The following is a 24,117-nucleotide window of genomic DNA, read 5'->3' as shown; positions in this document are numbered from 1 at the left end:
GCATGTATGGCTAGAGTTTTTCTTGAAAGTCATAATACTGTGGGAATTGTGTTTATGGAATACTTGGCAAATTACTCCACCTGAAAATGCTTTAACAATCTATGATAATCCTGCCTACAAAAGAATAATAGGCTAAGTCAACCATGGAATTGTCTCTGAAATAGCCCAGACATCTGTCATTTTGAGGTCATATTTGTGTAGCTCTACCTAGATCCTGGGAGATAAAGAATGTGATCTTTCCAGATTACTGTCAGAACCAGGCCCCAGCACAAGAGAAGCCATGTCTGGGAAAACTTGCATGGTGGTAATTAAGAGTGTGGCCTCTGGAGTCAGATTGTTGGGGCTCAATTCCCAGTTCCACTGCTTAGTCCTCATGATCCCAGTCAATTTTTAACCCCACTAAGCCTCAGTTTCATCACATATAAAATGGAATAGCAATAATACAATTATAGGACTCTCATCAATATTACATAAAATGATTCATGTAAAATACTACACACAAGATCTAGTACAAAGGAAACATTCAATAAGCGATAGTTAAAATGGCCACTGTTACTAAGAGTCATGAGCCTCTTTATTGTCCCTAATTCTTCCCATCGTTCCTGACATTGTATGATAAATTTATGAAGTATAAAGCAGGCTTCTAGAAATCATTTTAACTGCTGCTTCTCATTTCCAAACTTGTAATTTTTCACAAGTAAAAGGGATGGGAAATTGTGTGCTACTTATGAATCATGAGAACTAAAAAATAATAGAATAAATCACTAAGGACAAATGTTTGTGATCTGAAGCAAAATTTGACTATCTTAAAAGTATCAGACAGGGCCTTAACCACCCAATACAAATTCCGTACAGTTAATGAGTTCCTGCAAAGAATGGAATGAAATACCTTGACTTTGATGGACCACCCATGAGGAGCAAATGTGGAGACTAAAGTAATGGACACAATTTTGGGTAATATAGCCTTAGTGTGTTCTTTTATGTTTTCTAATTCTAGAGATTCACTCCTAATACTTTCTTCCAGTACTAGAAGGACTACCCATCTCTATCAACAAACCGAAAGCTTACTCTCCCTCTAGGACTTACGTCCCTCCATAGTCATCCTAAGACATTTTAACTTAAAACACATTGTTCCTTTCTTGAGTATTCATTCATTCACATACTCATTCATTCACTCAATTCTGCTTAATTGAGTGCCTACAAACAATATACAAAACTCTATGCTGAGAGCTGATATTGATGTAATTTGTACAAACTCCTTCTCTTATCCATGGTCTCTGTCCTCAATGAGTTGAAGATCTAATAAAAGTTGATAAGAACAGAACAGCACAACCAAGGTGGCCATAGAACTCAGAGAAGGGAAACAATGCTTTTTACTGGAACGAGCCAGTATATGGCATCCTAGGTTAGTGCTAAGAGATGGCAACAGGCAAAGGTTAAAGTGGAAAGGGAAGGCATTTTATTGGGAGGAGAGCAACTTCACATTTCCCTCAGAATGTTCCCACAGAACGGGTCCTTCAGCTTTTTGCTTTGCAAATGGGAAATTGAATGAATACATGAATTAATGAAATAGAATCTATTTAACCCTCATCTAATAAAAAGGCAAATCAAGTCCTGGCTCAAGGTTAGAAAGGCCTCTGAGGAAGTGCTTGGCAGAAACTGGCCACAATTCCATTTCTAAATGGCACATTAAATAAGCATAACAAAAGACGTGGCTGAGAGGAAAATAGCCAGCAGGATGTTATTTCTCTGGAAATGACATGTGAGTGTGTGGTGGGGGGCAGGGCGGTAGGGAAGAAGCACGACTCCCTCCTGCCAGCCCCCCTTACCACTGGGCTTCTGGTTCACTAAAACCCAATTGGACCCTTGTTTTCTTTCCTGGACTAGTAATGAATGGCAGTAATTATCCATGCGGGGCTCGGCGTGAGTCACAAGGCAGCTCTGGCTCCCATCTCCTTGCAATTTTGAGCAACGTGTGTGTTTTTTCACCCACTACTATTGAGGGGTGGAAAATAGATTACAATTACATTCTGGCTGGCTTTTGAAGACTTGAAGGACAAGTGGAAAGAAACCTACTCTGCAGCTGCTAGGCTGACAGGGTGGCCAAGAGGTGGGTGTGGAAAGAGGAGGGGAAGCCCTGTCAAGAGAGGGGGAAACAATACAGAATGGTCTCAGTATATTCTCAAAGCGATATTTTAAAAGATCAGGGTTCCTGATATTTAAAATGAATCTGAAATCCAGGTGGCTGGTTGTCTATCTATGAGACATAGGACCCTGTTAGGAATATTTTTGAGTGTTCAGGTCCAAAGATGTCACAAGAATACAACAACAAGATCTGAGTTGGACCAAGGCTGGTCCTGAGGAGAGGTGTAGCTGATAGCTTTGAATCAAAGGGCTCAGCTGCATGTTTCTCCCTCTGTTCATCTGGAATCACTTTTCTAGGTTAAAGCTAATATGTTTCTCAAAGAGAGAAGATGAGATGATTTCTAGATTCTTTTCCAACCCTCCCCAACCCTTTTGTGTGTGTGTGTGTGTGTGTGTGTGTATGTGTGTGTATGAGGGTGGGAGGGTGGAGGCAGGCTGAGGGAGTTCTCATTTATTAACTAAGCACTGTATCCTTGGCACTTGGCCATACATTTTATCTCCATATTTCACCTATTCCACACCACATCCTGTGAGGAAAAGGTCATACGAATCATTTCACACAGATGAGGAAAGGAAGTTCAAAGGGGTGAAATTATTAGCTCAGGGATGTTAAGTATGAAATGAAGGCAGGTGACTTCAAAGGGTGTCCCCCAGCCATAGAGCTATGCTGCCCTTCATCTAGTCACAGGGTCCTGTGGTTCTCTGAAAGATTATTCCACAAGCCACTGGAACCTATTACTGACTATTGTCCCACAAATATAGATTAATCAGCCATAGCTTGGGGCACAGAAAGAATAAGGTCAGTGCCCACAGGAGGACTCCCAGAGAAGGGCCTGGGTAGGTACTGAAAGGGCCTGGGTGAGAAGTGTAGGGGACAGTCATCAATGGAGCAGGTCTCTGGACATAATGACAAAAACAAACTCTACCCACTTACTGGCTTGCCTTAGGCCAGCCTGACTCTAGGTTTGCTTTGCTGTCCCACACATGTTCATCCAGTTCCCTCAACCCCATCAGCAATTCTGCCCCTATGACTTAAAGACTTTTCCAAAAATGGGCACGTGCACACTGGTTGTGTAGCATGAGTATCTGCTAATGATCCTATACTCACAATGCCACTGGAAGGGGGAGGGGCTTTTGAATATATGAAGGCCAAACGTGTATCTTTACAAGGGAGCTTGTTCAGTGAGTCGGATAGCCTCAAACAAACTGGGACATCAGAAAACAAGAGGTAGAAGAACTGTCATTCATTCATGCTTCAGACTCAAATCTGCCTTGGAACAGTTGCCCAGTTGGCAAGTGTTTGCCCTTTTCCTGATATCCTAGAGCACACACATGTTGCAGGTGTGAGATTTCATTAGGCCTGACCAAGAACCATTTACTCCCATTTCATTTTTATCTTCCCTTGGAGAAGGACAGATAGATCTGGATCACCAAAAACTTTTGGATAAAGTGAGGAGGAGGGAGAGGACAGCTACCTTTTCATTTGCCAGTGGTCACCCTTCAAGCTAAATAGACAGTATCTGTGGGGTCTTATCCAATCATGACTGTTTTTGAAATGACATGTCCAAGGAAAAGAGGTAGATGAAATTAGGCCTCAAAGATGAAGAAATGCAATGAGAGACTTTGTTTTCAATTTTTAAGTATTCTGCAATATTTGTCTCCTATAGCAATTCCAGACCTACAAATTTGGAAAGTAAGAATGCCAATTACCAGAGTAGGAGAGTGGACGATGCTAATATATTTATTACGTTTGCCTAAAACATATACTAAATTGTCTAGGTCCTAAAATCCCAGAGTGGTTAAGATAATAAACCACCATGGTTGCATTGCAATCAGATATCACAAATAACTCATCTCTACAGAACTCAAGTACATTTGTGGATATGTGGGTATAAAACCCCACTCTATATAAGGCATTGGAACACTTAACAGTTTTAAGTACAACCAGAACTGAAAAACAATTTGCAAGTAAACATGGCCCCCAAATTGCAGGTAGGAGTGATCTCCCTGACTAACAGATGGAAGTGATTGAAACAGATCTCTAATCCCTAGGGACAGTACCACGAAGCAAAATATTCAGAATAGTCTCCTTTATCCTGAGCCAACTGCAAAATCAACATTTCTAATCCTTCTTGCCAGCCTTTGATGCAGAGTACACTTTAATGGCATTTCTTCCTATTGTTTTAGATCAAACTTAGATCAAAATTTAAAATTTGGTTTACTAATCACCAACAATTCCTTTTGGCAGTGGGGTTGAAATCATCCCCTAGGTGGGAGATAAATGTACCCACATTTGGTCAGGGATTTCTCTGTTCGGTATTATAATAAATAGGCACAGTTAGCCCCTCCAGAAAGCTAGTGACCATATTAAATATTAGGGATGCAGTCCTCACACTCTAATCACTTACATGTTAATCACAGATCAGTAAATGGACCCTTGTAAAATGTTGTCCGGAAGACGCAGCTTATGGGTTAGACAAGAATTCTTGAGTCAGACTTTTGACTCCGCCTATCAGTCCATTCTATCCCAGATCAGTCTTAGAGGCATTCACATCCTGAAATCGCAGCTAACCCTAATTGCTTCCTGGAAACACTTCTGATTACGAAGAGATGAACCTCTGAAGAAATGCGCAGTTTAGTACACTTGGCTGAATAAGGGGTGGAAGGACTGTGAAGAGGATATGCAAAGGAATAAGACATTGCCAAATGCCAGGCAAAGATAGTACCGTAATTTCAATTTCAAGAAAAAAAAATCTATCTACAAAAAATTCATTAAGTCATTACCTCAACAATGGGGAAAGTTCTAGCAGGGAAATAGTACTGCATTGGGAATAAAATGGCAAGCTAAGTGGATATGTGTCAGTATAGAGGCAAAAACAAACTTTAATCAAATAATCACCCTTATGAAAGTTTAAGTCCTATAAATGAAAGAAACATGGTTCTAGACTGAAAAAAATCAGGGAAGACCTCCCCAGGATGTCAAAAATGAGGTGGAAAGGTATGTTCACGTTAATATGGAAACAAGGGAAAAAGAATTGGAATGTGGAAAGAACATCCCAGGCAATGGAAACCACACTGTACCAAGGTCCTGTGGCAGAAGAAAATAAGGAGGCCATTACATCCTTGACATTTGCAGGATTTATCAGTGCTAGTTCTGGTTATTTGCAAACAGCCCAGAGGGTCATTTATACAGACATTTACAATTTTGTATTTACAAATACTATTTGTGAGGCTCTGTGAGTGACCCTACACAACTTTGTTGTTCTCACCGTCATATTTTCATTTAATGTTGAAGAGACCACTTTACATTTTCATACATATTTTGTACTATTTTATAGGGGAAATTGTATGCCATGGTGGTATACAGGATTTTAAAGTTCTCAAGAGGCCCCCCTTGAGAATGTCCAGTACTCAGTGGTAAGTGGGCCAGGTACAACCCGAGGTAATTTTGTTTTGCCTACATGGTGATAAAAATAAAAGATTCTGCATGCCCTCTCCCACCTAGACCCAGGCCCTTCACTTCCTATTGTCTTAATTCTGTACCTACATTTCCCTTGTTTTCATTTTCTGCTTGACCTCTGAGGGCATTAGACTTGGTGATGCCTTCTAAAGGAACAAGCATAGCAGAGGATTGTTTGGTTGGCTTTTGGTGCTGTATTTCTTAAATGCTGAGGATGAGAGAGATAGTCCATTAGGGGAAGGTCTGTAGGAATGTGAAAAGGGGTTATTAATGGTAATACAGAATTAAGGTAGTATTTGCAATAAATCAAGAAAGAAAAGGTGAAAAATTAGATGAGCTTATGGTCTGAAACCAGCCTCCTTGGACACTGAAGCAGAGAGATCCACATGTTATCAGCTTATGTCCAGCACTAAAGACCCTGTTCTGAAATTAAGGAGAAGGCAGCATCATCGTTGCACAAGTTAAGAATGTTATGAAATCATGATTCTTTTCACATCCATTGACACAAATTCTTGGGATGGATGGTGAGATCTAGACCTACCAGGCTCAGGGAGGTGTCCTGGGGCAGGGAAAGAGAAGGGAGATGCATGTATCTCACTCTCTCAGCAACATGGCAACCAAAATAATTACAGGAAGCAACCATTTCTTTGATTTTTGCTTTCAAGCTTCTGCCAGAAAGGCTTCCAAAGGGCACCGCCTACAGCAATTACAACATTCCCTCCCAATGTGGCTAGAACAGACGTTTTCACAGCAACTGAGACTAGTCTATTATCCGAGTATGTTCTGAGACAGGGGGGTCCAGTAGGGCAAATAAAAGGCTGGAAATATGAGGCCAGTACATTCAAATCATTGCCCTGGCCATTCACTCAATAAGTATTTATTGAGTACTTCTTATGAGCCAGAGCAGAGCTAGACATCAGGGACAAAGAAAAGGGTGATTTCCCATGCTTAGCTGGGATAAATCACTCTTCTCATCTGTGACACAAAGGGTTTGCCTTCACATTTCAAGGGCGTATAGAGAGTAGTAACCTAAACTAAAACGGAATTTAAAACTTTAGAGTGTCATTACACCATGTACACCACTGATAGGCAATAAATCCTCTGTCATATCGTATCATTGTGAGAAAGATAGCACTGGGAAGAAAACTTTGATTCACTGAACAAAGTAGTTTAATTTTCTCAGGTTAAAGGCCCAATTCACCATCTTTTTCTGAGAACCCTGTTCTATGGTGAAAGTACAAATGACTTTTTAAAGTTAGTGGTTAAAAGAAAAGCAGAGAGTGTTATGATCAACCTAAAATAAAAGACCTAGTGAATCACAAGAGATTTTAAACTTGTGCAAATTACTAAGAAAAAAAAATTTTAACCAATAGAAAAATAGATAAAACACATAAAAAAAGAAATTCATTAACGTGAAGCACAAATGGCAAAAAAACTATAGAAAGATCTTCAACTCCATCAATAATCAAAGTAAACAAAAATAAAATAAGATACAATTTTTATCTACATATTGGAAAAACTTCTGAAGACTCATAAAACACCAATAAAGAGGTAGGAAAATGAATGCTATCATATACTGTTGGAGGAAAACATAAAGTGCTATAGCCATTCTTTTAAAACAACTTTGGTAACTTGTGTCAATATTAAAAATAAATATATCTTTGACACATAGGCTCTACTTGGTAGTATCTATTCTATAGAAATGCTCACATCAGTACACAAATATACAACTATACAATGACAATCACTGAAGTTTTGTTTATAATAGCTATAAAAAAGGGTCAAGACCCTAAAACTTCAAGGGAATAATTAAATACATTATGGAACTTCCCTATGGAAAATGACACAATTATTTTAAAAGAATAAGATAGATCTATATATGTATTAGCAGGGAAGATCTCTCATAAAATTAAGTGAAAAAAAATTAGCAAAACACATTTTATGATTGTGTTTTGGTAAAAATATAAGGCATATTTACAAATTAGTAAATATGTAATATTTATTCATATATATTAGAATGTGTTATAGACATATCCATATTTGCAACAGAAAAGAGAAAAGGTCTAGGATAACATGAACCAAGCTGTAATCATCTAATAGAGATTCACAATATTTTGTATTGTGACCTTGTTATAACAAGGATCTACATAGTCCTTTTATAATACTCCAAGAATAAAGTGAAATCAAAGGAATAGTAATGGTTCAAACCATCATCTCCCTGTAACTACATCATGACAACAAAACCACCTGCATCCTTGCTTCAAGTCAATACCTCCATGCCTAAGTTCTTGCTTGTAAAATATCCTCAACATCTGAGAAATTCGCTAAAACTTACAGAATTGTTTTTACAGGATCCATTTTCTAAAGCAGTGATCTCAATGAGTGAAGAGTGAAATTTTTCAAACCACATATGCCTCATCCCCTGCATATAATACCCTCCCCATACCTCTACCATGTTATAGAGAGGTCCTACTGGAATGAACTTCACTGCTACAGAAAGTCCCAGCTTCTAATCAAAGTATGTTACCCGACTAGGAGTTTGGAGGCAAAAGGTCAGTAACCACTGCACTAAGGGCTAGTTAGTTCCTTCAAAATCCCATGCTGAAATTGGGGCAGTCGCACTAGGTGGGCAGTAATGCTTATTTTCATTCGTACAGCCTTAACCAAAGTTGAACTTTTTTCAGTTGCAGAAAACAGAGAACTAAATCATTTAAGGTAAGTGCTTCCATTCAATATTATGTTTTTTTCTATTAAAATTGCCTCATAATCATATTAAAATGTGTGCATTTATGCATTATGTCTAAGAGAAAATATCATGTGGAGTAGAGTTAAAGAAATACAAGACCACATACAAGACAAGAATCTGATTCACAAAATTTCAACTTCAACAGTGATTATTCATTGTGCCTATTCATTTTTTAAAATCAGGAGTCACATAGACCTCATTCTTTACTGCAATGTTTTGTTTTTTAAGGACTTTAAGAGATGCTGAAGGATGCATGCAACTTGGGGGAAGACTTGCTGACGCCTGCTCCCACACTTCAGTCTTGCTTCAGGGCTTTGGAGAAGTATCCGAAGTCCACAAACACCTATATGTTTAGAATTTCCCAGTAGGGCTTTAATTTGCCTCCTGCTGCTGACTCTAATTGTCTAGCCTGTGTCTGAGAGGGAAAACCCAACCTCCTGCTTCCACTTGACTTTGTGTTGCTTGTTTCCCATAGGCTTTTCCATCTTGCACAGACCCTTGTCCACATCAAAAGGCCCTGAAATACTGGGCCAGTGTGTCCCCACTGTCATCCACCACATGACTGTACATCACACAATCAGGAAACAATTACTCATGATAACTATTATTTGTTGTTGCACAGAGACTACTGAAGATTAGTCATTAAACCACCCCAGCAGCTTCCAACTGTTGTTTTGTTTCGCTTGATGGAAGCTGAGATTCTGACTAAGGACATTCTCCTCAAAGGATTCTCCCTCGTTATCTTTCCAGACATTTTAAATGTAAGTTGAATTTAGCAGAAGAGTTTGAATGCAGAGAAATTTCTTAGTAACATCCCATCTTAATTTGACTGTTTTGTGCACAGAATGATCTATAACCTTTATCAATTCAGTGTATTATGACCCTAAGTAATTTGCTGATTTCAGATAAATAATATGATGTATAAAGTAACCTGAAATATCAACATCCCCAAGTTCAACATCTGAATATATTGTTGGAACTCAGTTATTTATTTGTCAAGAATATCTTCCTTAGTCAATTAGAATGCTTTTTCCCAGGATTCCTATCACCAAAATAAAATCTGGGTAAGCAGTTGGTGCACATAACTAAGGGTCCTGTGGTCTCTAAAGCAGTGAGTGATCACCACACACTGACAAGTAGATTGGTTTAACATTTAAGGAAATTGCTCTCATCGTCATCCAGATAGGTTCCAGCTCCCCTTCCTGATGGAGGATGTTTCCTAAGCTGGCATTCTTTCTCAACAGGCAGTCTGCACAGATGTAGCCTTTGATACTCTATTGTGCTTGCATGCCACACTCACTATGGTTCATCAACTAACTCAATAAACCCTATCTTTGAAACTCAGCACCTCTTCTCCAGATTTGTTTTTAATCTCCAATAGCTCTGGTAAGTGGAAATCGATTTCATCTTCACTCTTACCTAATTTTGAGAAGGGGGAAAATAAAAGCAAAACAAATAAAAAATTAAATAAGTAATTTTAAATGACTTACTTTAATGTGACAAATTTCAAAAAGTAAAAAAATACCCTGGCATCTATCTAATTTTTATTTCATGACCACTAGTTGAAACTTTGCTGTAGATTGGATTTGCCAAGGTGAAACAACCAGCAGGAATTCCAGGTTGGGCTCAATTTTGTCACTGTTATTGTCTTCTATAATGCTTGATGCTCCGCTTTTCAAATCCCAAGGATGTAGAGAAAAGGAGAAATGGGTATTCTTGCATCTGTAGTGGTAACCTATTTACTCTGCCACCCAGGTCTAGCCATCAAATCCCTTTAAGTATGATGTTTCAGTTTCCTAGCTTCTAAAACAAATATCACAAAACAAGCTGGCTTTCAACAGGAATTTATTGGTTCATAGTTTCAGAGGCTAGAAGGCTTGCTTCCTCCTGAGGAAGTCAGCATTTTCTGGCTGGCTGGCAATCTTTGGGATTCCTTGGCCACATGGCAATGCATACTGTCATCTGACAGTGCCTTTTCCTTTTTCTTCTGGATTCCATTGACTTCTGGTTGGGAGCTTCTGGTTGCTCTCAATAACTTCTCTCTTTGTGGCTTTCTGTATAAGGCCTCCATCCTGATTCAGCTGGGCTAAACCTGAACTGAAATAGCTTCATCGAAAGGTCCTATTTACAATGGGCTCACACTCACATGAATGGATTAAGCACATGTTTTATGGGATACATAATTCTAAGCAGCCATACCTGACGACCAACTTCCCACAGAACCCAGCACTTTGACAAAGGTCACATTTTCCACATTACTCCCCAGGGGGAGATGGTTGGGGCAGAATTAGCACAAATATGCCATATGATAAAGATTTTAAAAGTGACAAGTTCTTAGATTGAGAGCAGGAAATGGCTCTTCTGTAGTGGCCCTAAGGCACCAGGGATGGTAGAAAATAAGGAAGGTGTTGTTATGCAGATTAGTGTTCCAATATTTTGATATGGGCCCTTCCCATATCAATTTTCTGGTATATACAGTGATAGGCCTATATTATCCAGAACGCTGCCCAACACAGAGGCAGAGGAAAAAGAACAAGGAGAATCACCTTTCTAAAGCTTTCACCCAGAAATGTCACATGTTACCTTCACATTTCCTTGGCCAAAGCAACTCATAGGGTCATAACCAATTTGAAAGGAACTGGTAAGTGCAACCTAACCCTGTGCTCAGAAGGAACAGACCTGGAGTGCTGACCAGCTCTAATGAATACGATGCTTGCAGTGGTATTCATACCTCAGAATTGTGAAGATCAAATAAAATAAAATAGGAAAGTGATTTTAAAAACCAGAAACCCCTTGTGATTGAGAATTCCCTTTTGTCATCCATGATTCCCCCGGTTTTTATACTGCAACCTCCTTCTACCCCTGTAAATTACAGCTTTAATATTACTTCCACAGAGAAGACTTCTGACCATCTGACCTAAGTTGGCCTTTCTAGTTATTTATTCCATTGTGTCTCATTAATACTTAGATAGGGTCATAAGCATTTGTGTCTCTGTTTTCACATTGGGAAATGGGAGTAATTTGAGTAATAGCTCTGTAGGTTGCAAAAATAAATACAAAATAAAAACAAAAAAACTCACAAGCCTTATTCAACAGTGGGTTATTTTATCAATGCATGCCACACCATTGAGAATATGCAAGCCCTTTCCCATGATGAGATTCTGCAATCTCATCCCAATAACGTATGCGTGAGTGTTCCCTGATATTCAGAAGACGCTTCCAAGGTCTTTAAATCACATCAAAGGCATGATATACTTCTTTCTGTGATCTAGTAAGGAACCCTTTTTACTTTCTGGCCTTTCTTACATTTAAAAGATCTTTACCCTTGTTTCTGGGATCCAAGAATTGGGCACATTTCCATTTACACTCAATTGGGAACAAAGGGGAAAAAATACTTGGAAGCTAAACTGCTTGAGTTCTAATTCTGGCCCTGCCATTTGCTAGTTACAAAATCTCAGCCGAGCTATTTATTCTTTCTGAGCCTCAATTTCCTTCTCAGAAAAGTGGAGATATTAGTAGCATCTCCCCTCCCAGGACTTTCAAAAGGGTTAAATGTACATAGTACTTTATAAAGCACTTAGCCCAGTGCCTGGCTCATAAGTATGTATTCAATAAATATTGGCTTTTTTTTCTTTTCTTTAAGAAAAGAAGAAATTTACTGGAAAGTTATTTTAAAGGCCTTGGTAGCAGTGAGGGTAACCGTTATGTCAGTAGCCCAGTGCCAATGTCCAGAGAGCAAGGACGGCCCTAGAAAATTGGATGTGAGGCTGCCTCCATGTAAGGACCCAGGGCCCGGGCCCTGCCCCTCTTTCATTTTGAGAGCAAGTCACACAACCGCCTCCATGACCTGGACAGATGTTATACGTGAAAGAATGTAAAATTCCCCTCCCCTGATAACCAGATCTCATGAGAGTCTGCTGAAACCCTGTTGTAACCAAATCTTATGGGACTCTTAAACTTTATAAGCTACCCTCTTGGCACACCTCTTTCTCTCTTTCTTTCTTGGTTTTGAACAGAGTGCAGACTTCCATTTCCCAACTGGCTGTCACCGGGAAGAATGATTCCCCTGTCTCTAAGTCCCTAATTAAAACTCATGGCTAATCTTCTGTCTGGCATGTTCTTTGGTCTCGGCGTTGTGCTGGGCTGGAACACTCAGTGTGGGGAAGGTTCAGGGACTCATTCAACCAACTAATCAGTCAGTGAGTCAGGCAGGCAGGCAGTCATTTACTTACATCTCTCCCTATTCTAGGCATCATGTCAGGCCTAAGACTACCAAGGTGACTAAGATACTGTCCTTTCCTCTGTGAACTTTTAATCTAGTAAGGGAAATAGATTAAAAAATGAATAGTTTCTCTATTTTTCCACAGCATAAAAAAAAAAAAAACATAATAGATATAAATGCCAGGTAGAACCTAAGGCAGCCCAGAGTTACCACCTAACCCAAACTCTCACATCAGGTCACACATGCTTGAGATTCACTCCCTGAAGTCTTAATCCTTTTGCTGAGTTTTTATATTTCTTGTGAAAATGAAAATGCCCCTGAGACAAGAACTGTATTAATCTCACTTCTTGCCAGCTAGAACCACCCTCACCAGGGATATTATCTGGTTGATCTCTGGGGAGGGCCATATCCTCAAAATCTCCTTCCACTTCCTGCCCTGGTGCCTAATATTTTACCAATGAAGAATCATTCAGTTAGATCATTATTTAGCCATCTGGTACCTAATTTGGAAATAAAGCAATCTATCTTGAGAATGATTCTAGAAAATTTCCAGGAAACAAGCCCTGGAATGCACACGGCATTTATTTATACCACACATATATAAATACACACATTTATAAGACTTCATCAAAATTCTATCAACCCTCCAAATAGTATTTCTAGAACATGATTATCATCATTATTATTTCCTAGCCTAATTACTTTTTCCTTCATACATTTGTGTCTTTGGTATCATGATGGCACCTGTGCAAGGCTAGAGTTCCCTAATTGCTAATGGCACACTCAGCTATTCCTATAGTTTTGCTGCCATGCTAATCATGAACAGCGATTAAATATCCTGCAAGCAATTTGAACATTCATCAAACTGATAATGGTAAGAAACAAATTGGAGCCTTTCAGTGTTTTACTAAATGTGCTCTCTAATTCCTTATTACTTTATATATTTCTGGAAACTATTTCTATACACAAACCAAGCCAAAAAGAAAAGTGCTTTTTGCTGCAAAAATAAAAGAAAAAGTTTAAGCTGTTTGCCACCCTGGGGATAGTCAAAATCATATTAAAATGTAGCTCAGTGGCTCATCTTTCTTCTTTCCCCTCTATCAGTCAGTAAATTAATTCCTTTATAGATATGAACATCAATATTCTATTTTTGTAGAAAGTGCCTTATTTCAATTACTTCCTGGGAAAAGCAGAGTTACTATGGCAATCTCTGAATTTTGCACTCTGCAGTTTTAGACTATCACTGTTTTACAAATGGGAAGCTATAATTTAGCTCAATTCATTTTACAAGATGTAAGAAAAACACCCACCTATTCTTAAATGTCTGTGGCAATAATGCAATGTATGTGTGGCAAGGGAAGTTGGGCTTTTCCTTGCTCAGTCCTATAAAATGTGAGAGGGAAAATGAGGAAAGAATCTTTTCCTAAGGTGAATTATTACATCCCACACCTATTGAACTGCCTCAATCACAATAGGTACTGAATAGAAGTTTGTTGAAGTTGAAGATAAAGAAGAAATCACGCATTTTCTTGTGCATTTCCCTATGGCCCTTGTGCAGTTTGAAGCTGCTATGTGCCCAAAAAAGCCATGTTCTTTCAATCCAATCTTTTGGGGGCAGACCTGTTATTGGGTAAGGACTTCTTAATTAGTTTGTTTCCATGGACATGTGAGCCACCAGTTTTGGGTAGGACCTTTTGATTAGGTTGTTTCCATGGAATTGTGACCCTGCCCATTCAAAGTGGATCTTAATCCTTTCTTGGAGCCATTTTATGAGAGAGAACTCAGTGCTAACACATAGAGCAGAGAGATGAAATATAAATACAGACTTTGGAGATGCTAAGCTAAGTGATAAAACCCAGAGTCTTTCCTAAAGAAGCTAAATGAGGTCCCAAAGATACTTAGGCAGAAAGTATCTGAGAAACAGGATCTGAGAGAGCTGTTTGAAACCAGCAACCAGAAGGACAGCAGACATTGCCATGTGCCTTCCCATGTGACAGAGAACACCAGACTTTCTTCAGAGTCAAGGTATCTTTCTTTGGATGCTTTAATTTGGGCATTTTCATGACCTTAGAACTATAAATCTCCTTTGTAAAAGCTGATCAATTTCTGATATATTGCTGTCCAGCAGCTTTAGCAAACCAAAACAGATTTTGGTACCAGAGAAATGGGGTGCTGCAAGATGCAAATACCAAAAATGTTGGAATGGCTTTTTACATGGATGGGGGAAGAATTGTGAGATGCTTGATAAAGAAGGCCTAGATTGTTTTGAAGAGCTATTGGTAGAAATATGGACTCCAAAGATACCTCCAATGAGGTCTCAGACAGAGATTATGAATATGTTATTGCGAACTGGAGGAAAGGTGATCCTTGTTTTAAAGTGGAAGAGAATTTGGCAAAATAGAGTCCTGGTGTTGGATGGAAGGTAGAATTTGAAGGTGGTGAGCTTAAATGTCTAACTGAGGAAATTTCTGAACTAAATGTGGAAAATGCAGCTTGGTTTCTTCTTATTGCTTATAGTAAAACGTGACAGAAAAGGGATAAGCTGAGAACTTATCCCTTAGCTTAGCTTAGCTTAGCTGAGAACTTAACTCCTGGATACAAGGAAACCAGAAATTGACGGTCTGGAAAATTCTGGGGTTTCAGAAAGTGAGATCCCAGAGAATAGCACCCCTCCTGAGGATTTAACCAAACATGGAGCCAGTCAGCCATTTCAGCACAAGCTAGCATTGGAGACAGAGTTATCCAGAAAGGATTTGTAGAAAGTCCTACTGTCTGATGGTTATAATCCTTGTGTGCTGCATGGAAAACCAACAAGTTTTTGTGATATCTGTACATACAGGACCATTGCCAGTCTCTACTAAAAGGACAGATTGAAGGAAAACTGACTATAAAGGAAGAATGATGGAAGCTAAGTTCTGGAGTCAAGAAATCTCAGGCCAGTAGAGTGGACCCACCTATCCACATAGAAAGAGTGAGTTTGTTCCTGAGGCAGAGGGCGGGCCTTCTTCCTTGATGTTCAGGAAGAGTTTTGCTGCCTCAGGCCTCAGAGAGGGTGTACCTCATGGGAAGTGCCTAGCCATGACCCCACTGTCCTGAAGGGGTTGAGCATATGCCCCAGAGGTTGCAGGGAAATCTGGGTTCTGCTCAGATGCTTGGAGAGAGTGGGGCCAAGAACAAGTTGGTTTCCCCAATGCTTGGATATGTTGGGATGCTCATATGTTTGGAACAAGCAGGGATGCTGTATAAGCCCTTAAGAAGGGTGGGACTGCTGCTCCCTCAAGCTCCAAGGATAAATAATTCTCAGGCCTTAAAATCTAATGGAGTTTCCCCCGCTGGTTTTTGGAGCTATTTGCATCCAGTGACCCCTGTTTACCTTTCAATTTCCCACTATGGAAATGGAGATGTTTACCCTATGACTGCATCCCCCACCACTTTGTTTTTGTTTTAAATGGATATATTTTATTTACCTGTACTTGAATGTATAAACCAACCAGATAAACTATAATATTGCCATGATACAAAAACAAAATATTTATTTACAAATAATAAAGTAATGAACAAGTTAGAGGCAGTAAAACAAAGAAAGGGTGGAGGAAATCAATGAAGCAGGTTCATGATAGCTTAACCCTTCGTTTTAGCAATTCAGTGACACCTCCTAATCCAATAAAATGAATACTCCAGCACACACCTTTATACTTGTACTTCCTGTTCTTGAGGCTAAATCCTAAAGATATCCAAACTAATATTATATTCTAGTTCTCTTTAGTCATAGACATCTCATCTTTTATGTTGCTTGGGGCAGCCAAGGTAATCTGGCCTGTTACTGAGTTTTTTTAAAATCTCTTATTAGACTCATAACACACCTGCACTCATCACCCAATTACTCAATGAAAACCAGAACAAAGTCAGATACACAGCTCTCAAGACAATTCTGCAAGGAAGGATGTAATGCAATCTCTGCCCAGAGAGAGACTATCATATACCCATCTTCATCCTATCTTCATACATTTTCAGGCTGGGCACTCATGATGTAATTTGGGAATAAATCCATGTTGTGTGAGGTACTAAAATATTTAACAGTTTGCTGTATTCAATCATGGTTTCCCTAGCACTTTCCAAGGTGGTCTCCAAATCACTGGCCAGAGAATTTTGCTGAAATTGGATCTGGAGCTTCAGGGATTCTTCTTCATTCTTCTGGAACTGATTGTTCCAGGCATGGTTGTCCAGGCTTGGTTATTGTATTAGGGCTCTCTAGAGAAACAGAATCAACAGGAAACACTCACAAATATAAAATTTCTAAAAATGTCTCATGTAACCATGGGAATGCAGAGTCCAAAATCTGCAGGGCAGGCTGTGAAGTTGATGATTCCAATGGAGGGTCTGGATGAACTCCACAGGAGAGGCTTGCCAGCCAAAGCAGGAAGAGAGCCTGTCTCTTATGAATCCTCCTTAATAGGCTTCCACTGATTAGATTAAGTATCACTCATTGCAGAAGACACTCCCCTTGGCTGATTACAAATGGAATCAGCTGTGGATGCAGCTCACATGATCATGATTTAATTCTATGAAATGTCCTCATCACAACAGACAGGCCCACACTTGCCCAACCAGACAAACAGGTACCACTATTTGGCCAAGTTGACACATGAACCTGACCATGACAGTCCACCCCTTGTCAACTTGGCAGCTATACATATCACTTTAAACCATACCTAATTTCTAAATAAAAAAACAAAAAAATACACATTTTTTCTTTCACCTAACAATACTCAACTGTCCTACATATAACTAGAAACACATTAAATCTCTCCAGAATAGCGTGCAAGTCCTTGGGTAATATTCATTCTTAAACTTGATACATTACAACTTAAATAGTATAGCATGAACAAAACAGCATTACAGTCCTCATTTCTGTAACTGATCACATGGTAGTACTTCATATTTATCACCTCCTTCTTCCACTACCCATTCCATGTTCCCTTTACCCTCAGCAAGCAGTTCAGCTGGCCATGGTTCTTTGCCTGGTAGGGTGACCCAAACCTTCATTCCTGAAGTTTCAGAGCCATTGGTAGTCCTGAAAAGGACTGATTCCATTGATTTTAATCACAGGGCGTGGTAGTACTAAAAGACGCCCTAGGGAATCTCCTATATTCTAAGAAAACTCTTCTTTACCTCAATTGTGTAGATGCAGTCCTATTTACCCCTAATAGTCAGGGTCAATCACCCCAGCCAATGGCTTATTGATTTCAGGGGCATGAGTAGCCCAAAGTGACCAGGTGGCATTCTTAGATTCCAGTTCAATGGAATCATTGTTGTTTCTCCTGGTGGAAGCATTCCCCCTTTTGGAACTAAAACCTGTAGTTTAGTTGCTGGGACAGGAAGCAAAAATTTTCCTGGTGGATCACTAGGGATAATAGTGAGTGGTACCACTCCCATTTCTACCTCTTGGTCCCTGGACCCATGGATCCTGGCTATGGGAGAAACAGCACGATACAGCAGATGCTGATTCAAAGCATATACAGCTTCCTGAAGAACATCACCCCAGCCCTTCAAGGTATTGCCACTTATTTGGCACTGTAATTGAATTTTCAAAAGGCCATTCCACCATTCTATCAATGGTGCTTCTGGATTATGGGGAACATGGTAAGACCAGAGAATTCCATGAACATGCCCATTCCTGCACTTCATTTGCTGTGAAGTGTGTTCCTTGATCAGAAGCAATGCTATGTGGAATACCATGACGATGGATAAGGCATTCTGTAAGCCCATGGATGGTAGTTTTAGCAGGATCATCACATGCAGGGAAAGCAAACCCATATCCAGAGTATGTGTCTATTCTAGTTAGAACAAATTGCTGCCCCTTCCATGAAGGGTGTGTTCCAATGTAATCAACCTGCCACCATGTAGCTGGTTGGTCACCTCAGGAAATGGTGCCATATTGGGGGCTGAATGTGGGTCTCTGCTGCTGGCAGATTGGGCACCTAGCAGTGGCTGTAGCCAAGTCAGCCTTGGTGAGTGGAAATTCATGTTGCTGAGTCCATGCATAACCTCCAACCCTACCACCATGACCACTTTGTTCATGACCCCATTGGGCAATGACAGGAGTTTCTGGGGAAAGAGGCTGACTGTTATCCACAGAATGGGCCATTTTATCCACTTGATTATTAAAAACCTTCCTCTGCTGAAGTCACTTTCTGGTGCGCATTCACATGGGACACAAATAGGTTCATGTTTTTAGCCCACTCAGAAAGGTCTATTCACATCTTCCCCAGTCCTCTTTGTCACCAATTTCCCAATTATGGTCTTTCCAAGTCCCTGACCATCCAGCCAAACAACTAGCAACATTATACAAATGCACCTCTGGCCAGTTCTCCTTCCAAGCAAAATGAACAACCACGTCCACTGCTCAAAGCTCTGCCCAGTGGAGCATTTCCCTTCACCACTGTCCTTTAAGGACACCTCAGAAAGGGGTTGGAGTGCTGCAGCTGTCCACTTTCAGGTGGTACCTTCGTATTGTGCTGAACCATCTGTAAACCAGGCCCGAGTTTTCTCTTCCTCGGTCAGTTCACTGTAAAGAATCCCCTACGGGGCCATAGCTCTGGTCTGGGAGAGACTGTAATGTAGCAGGAGCAGAGACCATGGACATTTGGGTCACTTCCTCATGTAACTTACTTGTGCCTTCAGGACCTGCTCTGGCCCTATCTCGTATATACCATTTCCATTTTACAATAGAGTGCTGCTGCACACGCCCAACTTTATGGCTTGGTGGGTCAGACAACACCCAGTACATGATAGACAACTCAGTTCTCACGGTAACTTGGTGGCCCATGGTTAAGCATTCAGTCTCTACTAAGGCCCAGTAGCAGGCCAAAAGCTGTTTCTCAAAAGGAGAGTAGTTATCTGCAGCAGATGGTAAGGCTTTGCTCCAAACTCCTAAGGGTCTGTGTTGTGATTCTCCTATAGGGGCCTGCCAAAGGCTCCAGACAGCATCTCTATTCGCCACTGACACTTCCAGCACCATTGGATCTCCTGGATCATATGGCCCAAGTGGCACAGCAGCTTGTACAGCAGCCTGGACCTGTCACAGAGCTTCCTCTTGTTCAGGTCCCAATCAAAATTAGCAGCCTCTCTGGTCGCTCAATAAATGGGCCGGAGTAGCACACCCAAATGAGGAATATGTTGTCACCAAAATCCAAAGAGACAAACTGGGCATTGTGCCTCTTTTTTGGCAGTAGGAGAGGCCAGATGCACCAACTTATTCTTCACCTTTGAACGGTTATCTCAACATGCCGCACATCACTGGACACCTAGAAATTTCACTGAGGTGGAAGGCCCCTGTATTTTTGTTGGATTTATCTCCCATCCTCTGACATGCAAATGCCTTACCAGTAAGTCTAGAGTAGTTGCTACTTCTTGATTACTAGGTCCAATCAACATGATATCATCAATATAATGGACCAGTATGATGTCTTGTGGGAGTGAGAAACGATCAAGGTCTCTGTGGACAAGATTATGACATAGGGCTGGAGAGTCGATATACCCCTGAGGTAGGACAGTGAAAGTATATTGCTGACCTTGCCAGCTGAAAGCAAACTGTTTCTGGTGGTCCTTACTAACAGCTATTGATAAAAGAGCATTTGCCAGGTCAATAGCTGCATACCAGGTACCAGGGGATGTACTGATTTGCTCAAGCAATGATACTACATCCGGAACAGCAGCTGCAGTTGGAGTTACCATCTGTTCCGGGTCTGGTGGCTCCACATTGGAAAGGTACCAGAAGTGTTCACCAAGCACTCCTGGGGATATGAAGAATAAAGTCCTGGGTATTCTGTAGGTGCTGAGCCCTTTTTGGTCAACTTGTTGCCATTCTTCAAACAGTTGTATATTTTTCTGCCATCTCTTACATTTCCTTCCCTGGTTCTGGAAACAGGCCTTAATCTGTATGTAGCTGAGGTTCAGGATGTTAGAAAGTTCTTGCATCTGCTAGAGGCTGAGGTATTTCTGTCTTTGAAATCTATCATTCAGTATTCATAGCTGGCTCTGAGAGAACATGGTTCTGATCTTCTGTTTCTTTTTTTTTATTTTTATTTTTTTATTAATTAAAAAAAATTAACAAAACATTTAGAAATCATTCCATTCTACATGTACAATCAGTAACTCTTAATATCATCACATAGTTGCATATTCATCATTTCTTAGTACATTTGCATCGATTTAGAAAAAGAAATAAAAAGACAACAGAATAAGAATTAAAATGATAATAGAGAGAAAAAAAACCCTATACCTCACATGCAGCTTCATTCAATGTTTTAACATAATTGCATTACAATTAGGTAGTATTGTGCTGTCCATTTCTGAGTTTTTATATCCAGTCCTGTTGCACAGTTTGTATCCCTTCAGCTCCAATTACCCCTTCTCTCTCTTTTTTTTAATTAACAGAAAAAAAGAAATTAACCCAACATTTAGAAATCATACCATTCTACATATGCAATCAGTAATTCTTATCATCACATAGATGCATGATCATCGTTTCTTAGTACATTTGCATCGGTTTAGAAGAACTAGCAACACAACCGAAAAAGATATAGAATGTTAATATAGAGAAAAACATAAAAGTAATAATAGTAAAAACAAAACAAAACAAAACAAAAACCTATAGCTCAGATGCAGCTTCATTCAGTGTTTTAACATGATTACTTTACAATTAGGTATTATTGTGCTGTCCATTTTTGAGTTTTTGTATCTAGTCCTGTTGCACAGTCTGTATCCCTTCAGCTCCAATTGCCCATTATCTTACCCTGTTTCTACCTCCTGCTGGACTCTGTTACCAATGACATATTCCACATTTATTCTCGAACGTCCGTTCACATCAGTGGGACCATACAGTATTTGTCCTTTAGTTTTTGGCTAGACTCACTCAGCATAATATTCTCTAGGTCCATCCATGTTATTACATGCTTCATAAGTTTATCCTGTCTTAAAGCTGCATAATATTCCATCATATGTATATACCACAGTTTGTTTAGCCACTCTTCTGTTGATGGAGATTTTGGCTGTTTCCATCTCTTTGCAATTGTAAATAACGCTGCTATAAACATTGGTGTGCAAATGTCCGTTTGTGCCTTTGCCCTTAAATCCTTTGAGTAGATTCCCAGCAATGGTATTGCTGGGTCGTATGGCAATTCTATATTCAGCTTTTTGAGGAACCGCCAAACTGCCTTCCACAGTGGTTGCACCATTTGACATTCCCACCAACAGTGGATAAGTGTGCCTCTTTCTCCGCATCCTCTCCAGCATTTGTCATTTTCTGTTTTGTTGGTAATGGCCATTCTGGTGGGTGTGAGATGATATCTCATTGTGGTTTTGATTTTCATTTCTCTAATGGCCAGGGACATTGAGCATCTCTTCATGTGCCTTTTGGCCATTTGTATTTCCTCTTCTGATAGGTGTCTGTTCAAGTCTTTTTCCCATTTTGTAATTGGGTTGGCTGTCTTTTTGTTGTTGAGTTGAACAATCTCTTTATAAATTCTGGATACTAGACCTTTATCTGATATGTCATTTCCAAATATTGTCTCCCATTGTGTAGGCTGTCTTTCTACTTTCTTGATGAAGTTCTTTGATGCACAAAAGTGTTTAATTTTGAGGAGCTCCCATTTATTTATTTCCTTCTTCAGTGTTCTTGCTTTAGGTTTAAGGTCCATAAAACTGCCTCCAGTTGTGAGATTCATAAGATATCTCCCAACATTTTCCTCTAACTGTTTTATGGTCTTAGACCTAATGTTTAGATCTTTGATCCATTTTGAGTTAACTTTTGTATAGGGTGTGAGACATGGGTCTTCTTTCATTCTTTTGCATATGGATATCCAGTTCTCTAGGCACCATTTATTGAAGAGACTGTTCTGTCCCAGGCGAGTTGATTTGACTGCCTTATCAAAGATCAAATGTCCATAGATGAGAGGGTCTATATCTGAGCACTCTATTCGATTCCATTGGTCGATATATCTATCTTTATGCCAATACCATGCTGTTTTGACCACTGTGGCTTCATAATATGCCTTAGAGTCCGGCATCACTAGACCTCCAGCTTCATTTTTTTTCCTCAAGATGTTTTTAGCAATTCGGGGCACCCTGCCCTTCCATATAAATTTGCTTATTGGTTTTTCTAATTCTGAAAAATAAGTTGTTGGGATTTTGATTGGTATTGCACTGAATCTGTAAATCAATTTAGGTAGGATTGACATCTTAACTATATTTAGTCTTCCAATCCATGAACACGGTATGCCCTTCCATCTATTTAGGTCTTCTGTGATTTCTTTTAACAGTTTTTTGTAGTTTTCTTTATATAGGTTTTTTGTCTCTTTAGTTAAATTTATTCCTAGGTATTTTATTCTTTTAGTTGCAATTGTAAATGGAATTCGTTTCTTGATTTCCCCCTCAGCTTGTTCATTACTAGTGTATAGAAATGCTACAGATTTTTGAATGTTGATCTTGTAACCTGCTACTTTGCTATACTCATTTATTAGCTGTAGTAGTTTTGTTGTGGATTTTTCCGGGTTTTTGACGTATAGTATCATATCGTCTGCAAACAGTGATAGTTTTACTTCTTCCTTTCCAATTTTGATGCCTTGTATTTCTTTTTCTTGTCTAATTGCTCTGGCTAGAACCTCCAACACAATGTTGAATAATAGTGGTGATAGTGGACATCCTTGTCTTGTTCCTGATCTTAGGGGGAAAGTTTTCAATTTTTCCCCATTGAGGATGATATTAGCTGTGGGTTTTTCATATGATCTTCTGTTTCTTGATCTTGCTCTCGTCTTCCTTATTCCCAGTGCTCTTCTCTACAGAAGCAGATAGTTTTACTTTGGGACTGGTAGAAGGGTCAGGGCTGTACTGAATAAGCAGATCCATAAAGTAAGAAGAGGAGAGACTGTCTCTGACTGGTGCACCTCAGCAGATGACATTTGCAAGGATATATAATTTTCTTCAGCCTCATAAATCTCAGGCATTGGTGAAGAGTTACTAGAATTATCTATTTTGGAGCAAGGCAGGCTTTGGGAAAAAGCTAGATCGACACTCATGTTGTTGAGCAGAAGGAGCAGGGGGTGGGGAATTGACTAAGGCAAGGTTAAAGACTATTTGGGTGGAAGATCTTAGCGAAATAGGAAGGTCTTCAGATATGAAGGTATTAAAAGGTTGGGACAAAGGGAATCCCCTTCACAGTAGTAGAAGTTAAAAAGTTCAATGCAGCAAGTCCTCCTTTGTATATTGGAAGCAGATAACTTGTTCTGAGTTTCACAGGTCCACACTCAGAGGAGAATTTTGCCTTAGGACAAACCATGCCTGTAACTGATTTTCATGAGGTTTTGTACTGTTTTTGACTTAGTATTGCATTTGTATGTACATTGAAATTGTTTAAGGCTTTTGTGATACTGTGATGGAATGAATATATTTTGTATTCAGAAATAACATGTCTTTATGGGATCCAAAGGATGGAGTGTGTTGGTTCGAAGCTGTTATATACCCCAGAAAAGCCATGTTCTTTTA

General features: G+C 39.7%; 1 protein-coding gene and 1 pseudogene across 1 annotated transcript in view; both read right to left on the bottom strand.

Moving 5' to 3' along the window:
• MYO3B (myosin IIIB) overlaps positions 1 to 24,117 on the bottom strand; it is a 510,258-nt gene that overhangs the window by 399,079 nt on the left and 87,062 nt on the right. The window lies entirely within an intron of this gene.
• LOC143676798 (homeobox protein NANOG-like) lies at positions 20,304 to 23,651 on the bottom strand (annotated as a pseudogene).

This window comes from Tamandua tetradactyla, chromosome 3 (genome assembly GCF_023851605.1).
Source record: "Tamandua tetradactyla isolate mTamTet1 chromosome 3, mTamTet1.pri, whole genome shotgun sequence".
Classification (NCBI taxonomy): Eukaryota; Metazoa; Chordata; class Mammalia; order Pilosa; family Myrmecophagidae; genus Tamandua; species Tamandua tetradactyla.
The sequence above is the reverse complement of the archived record's forward strand: the minus strand, read 5'-3'. Positions and strand labels throughout refer to the sequence as shown.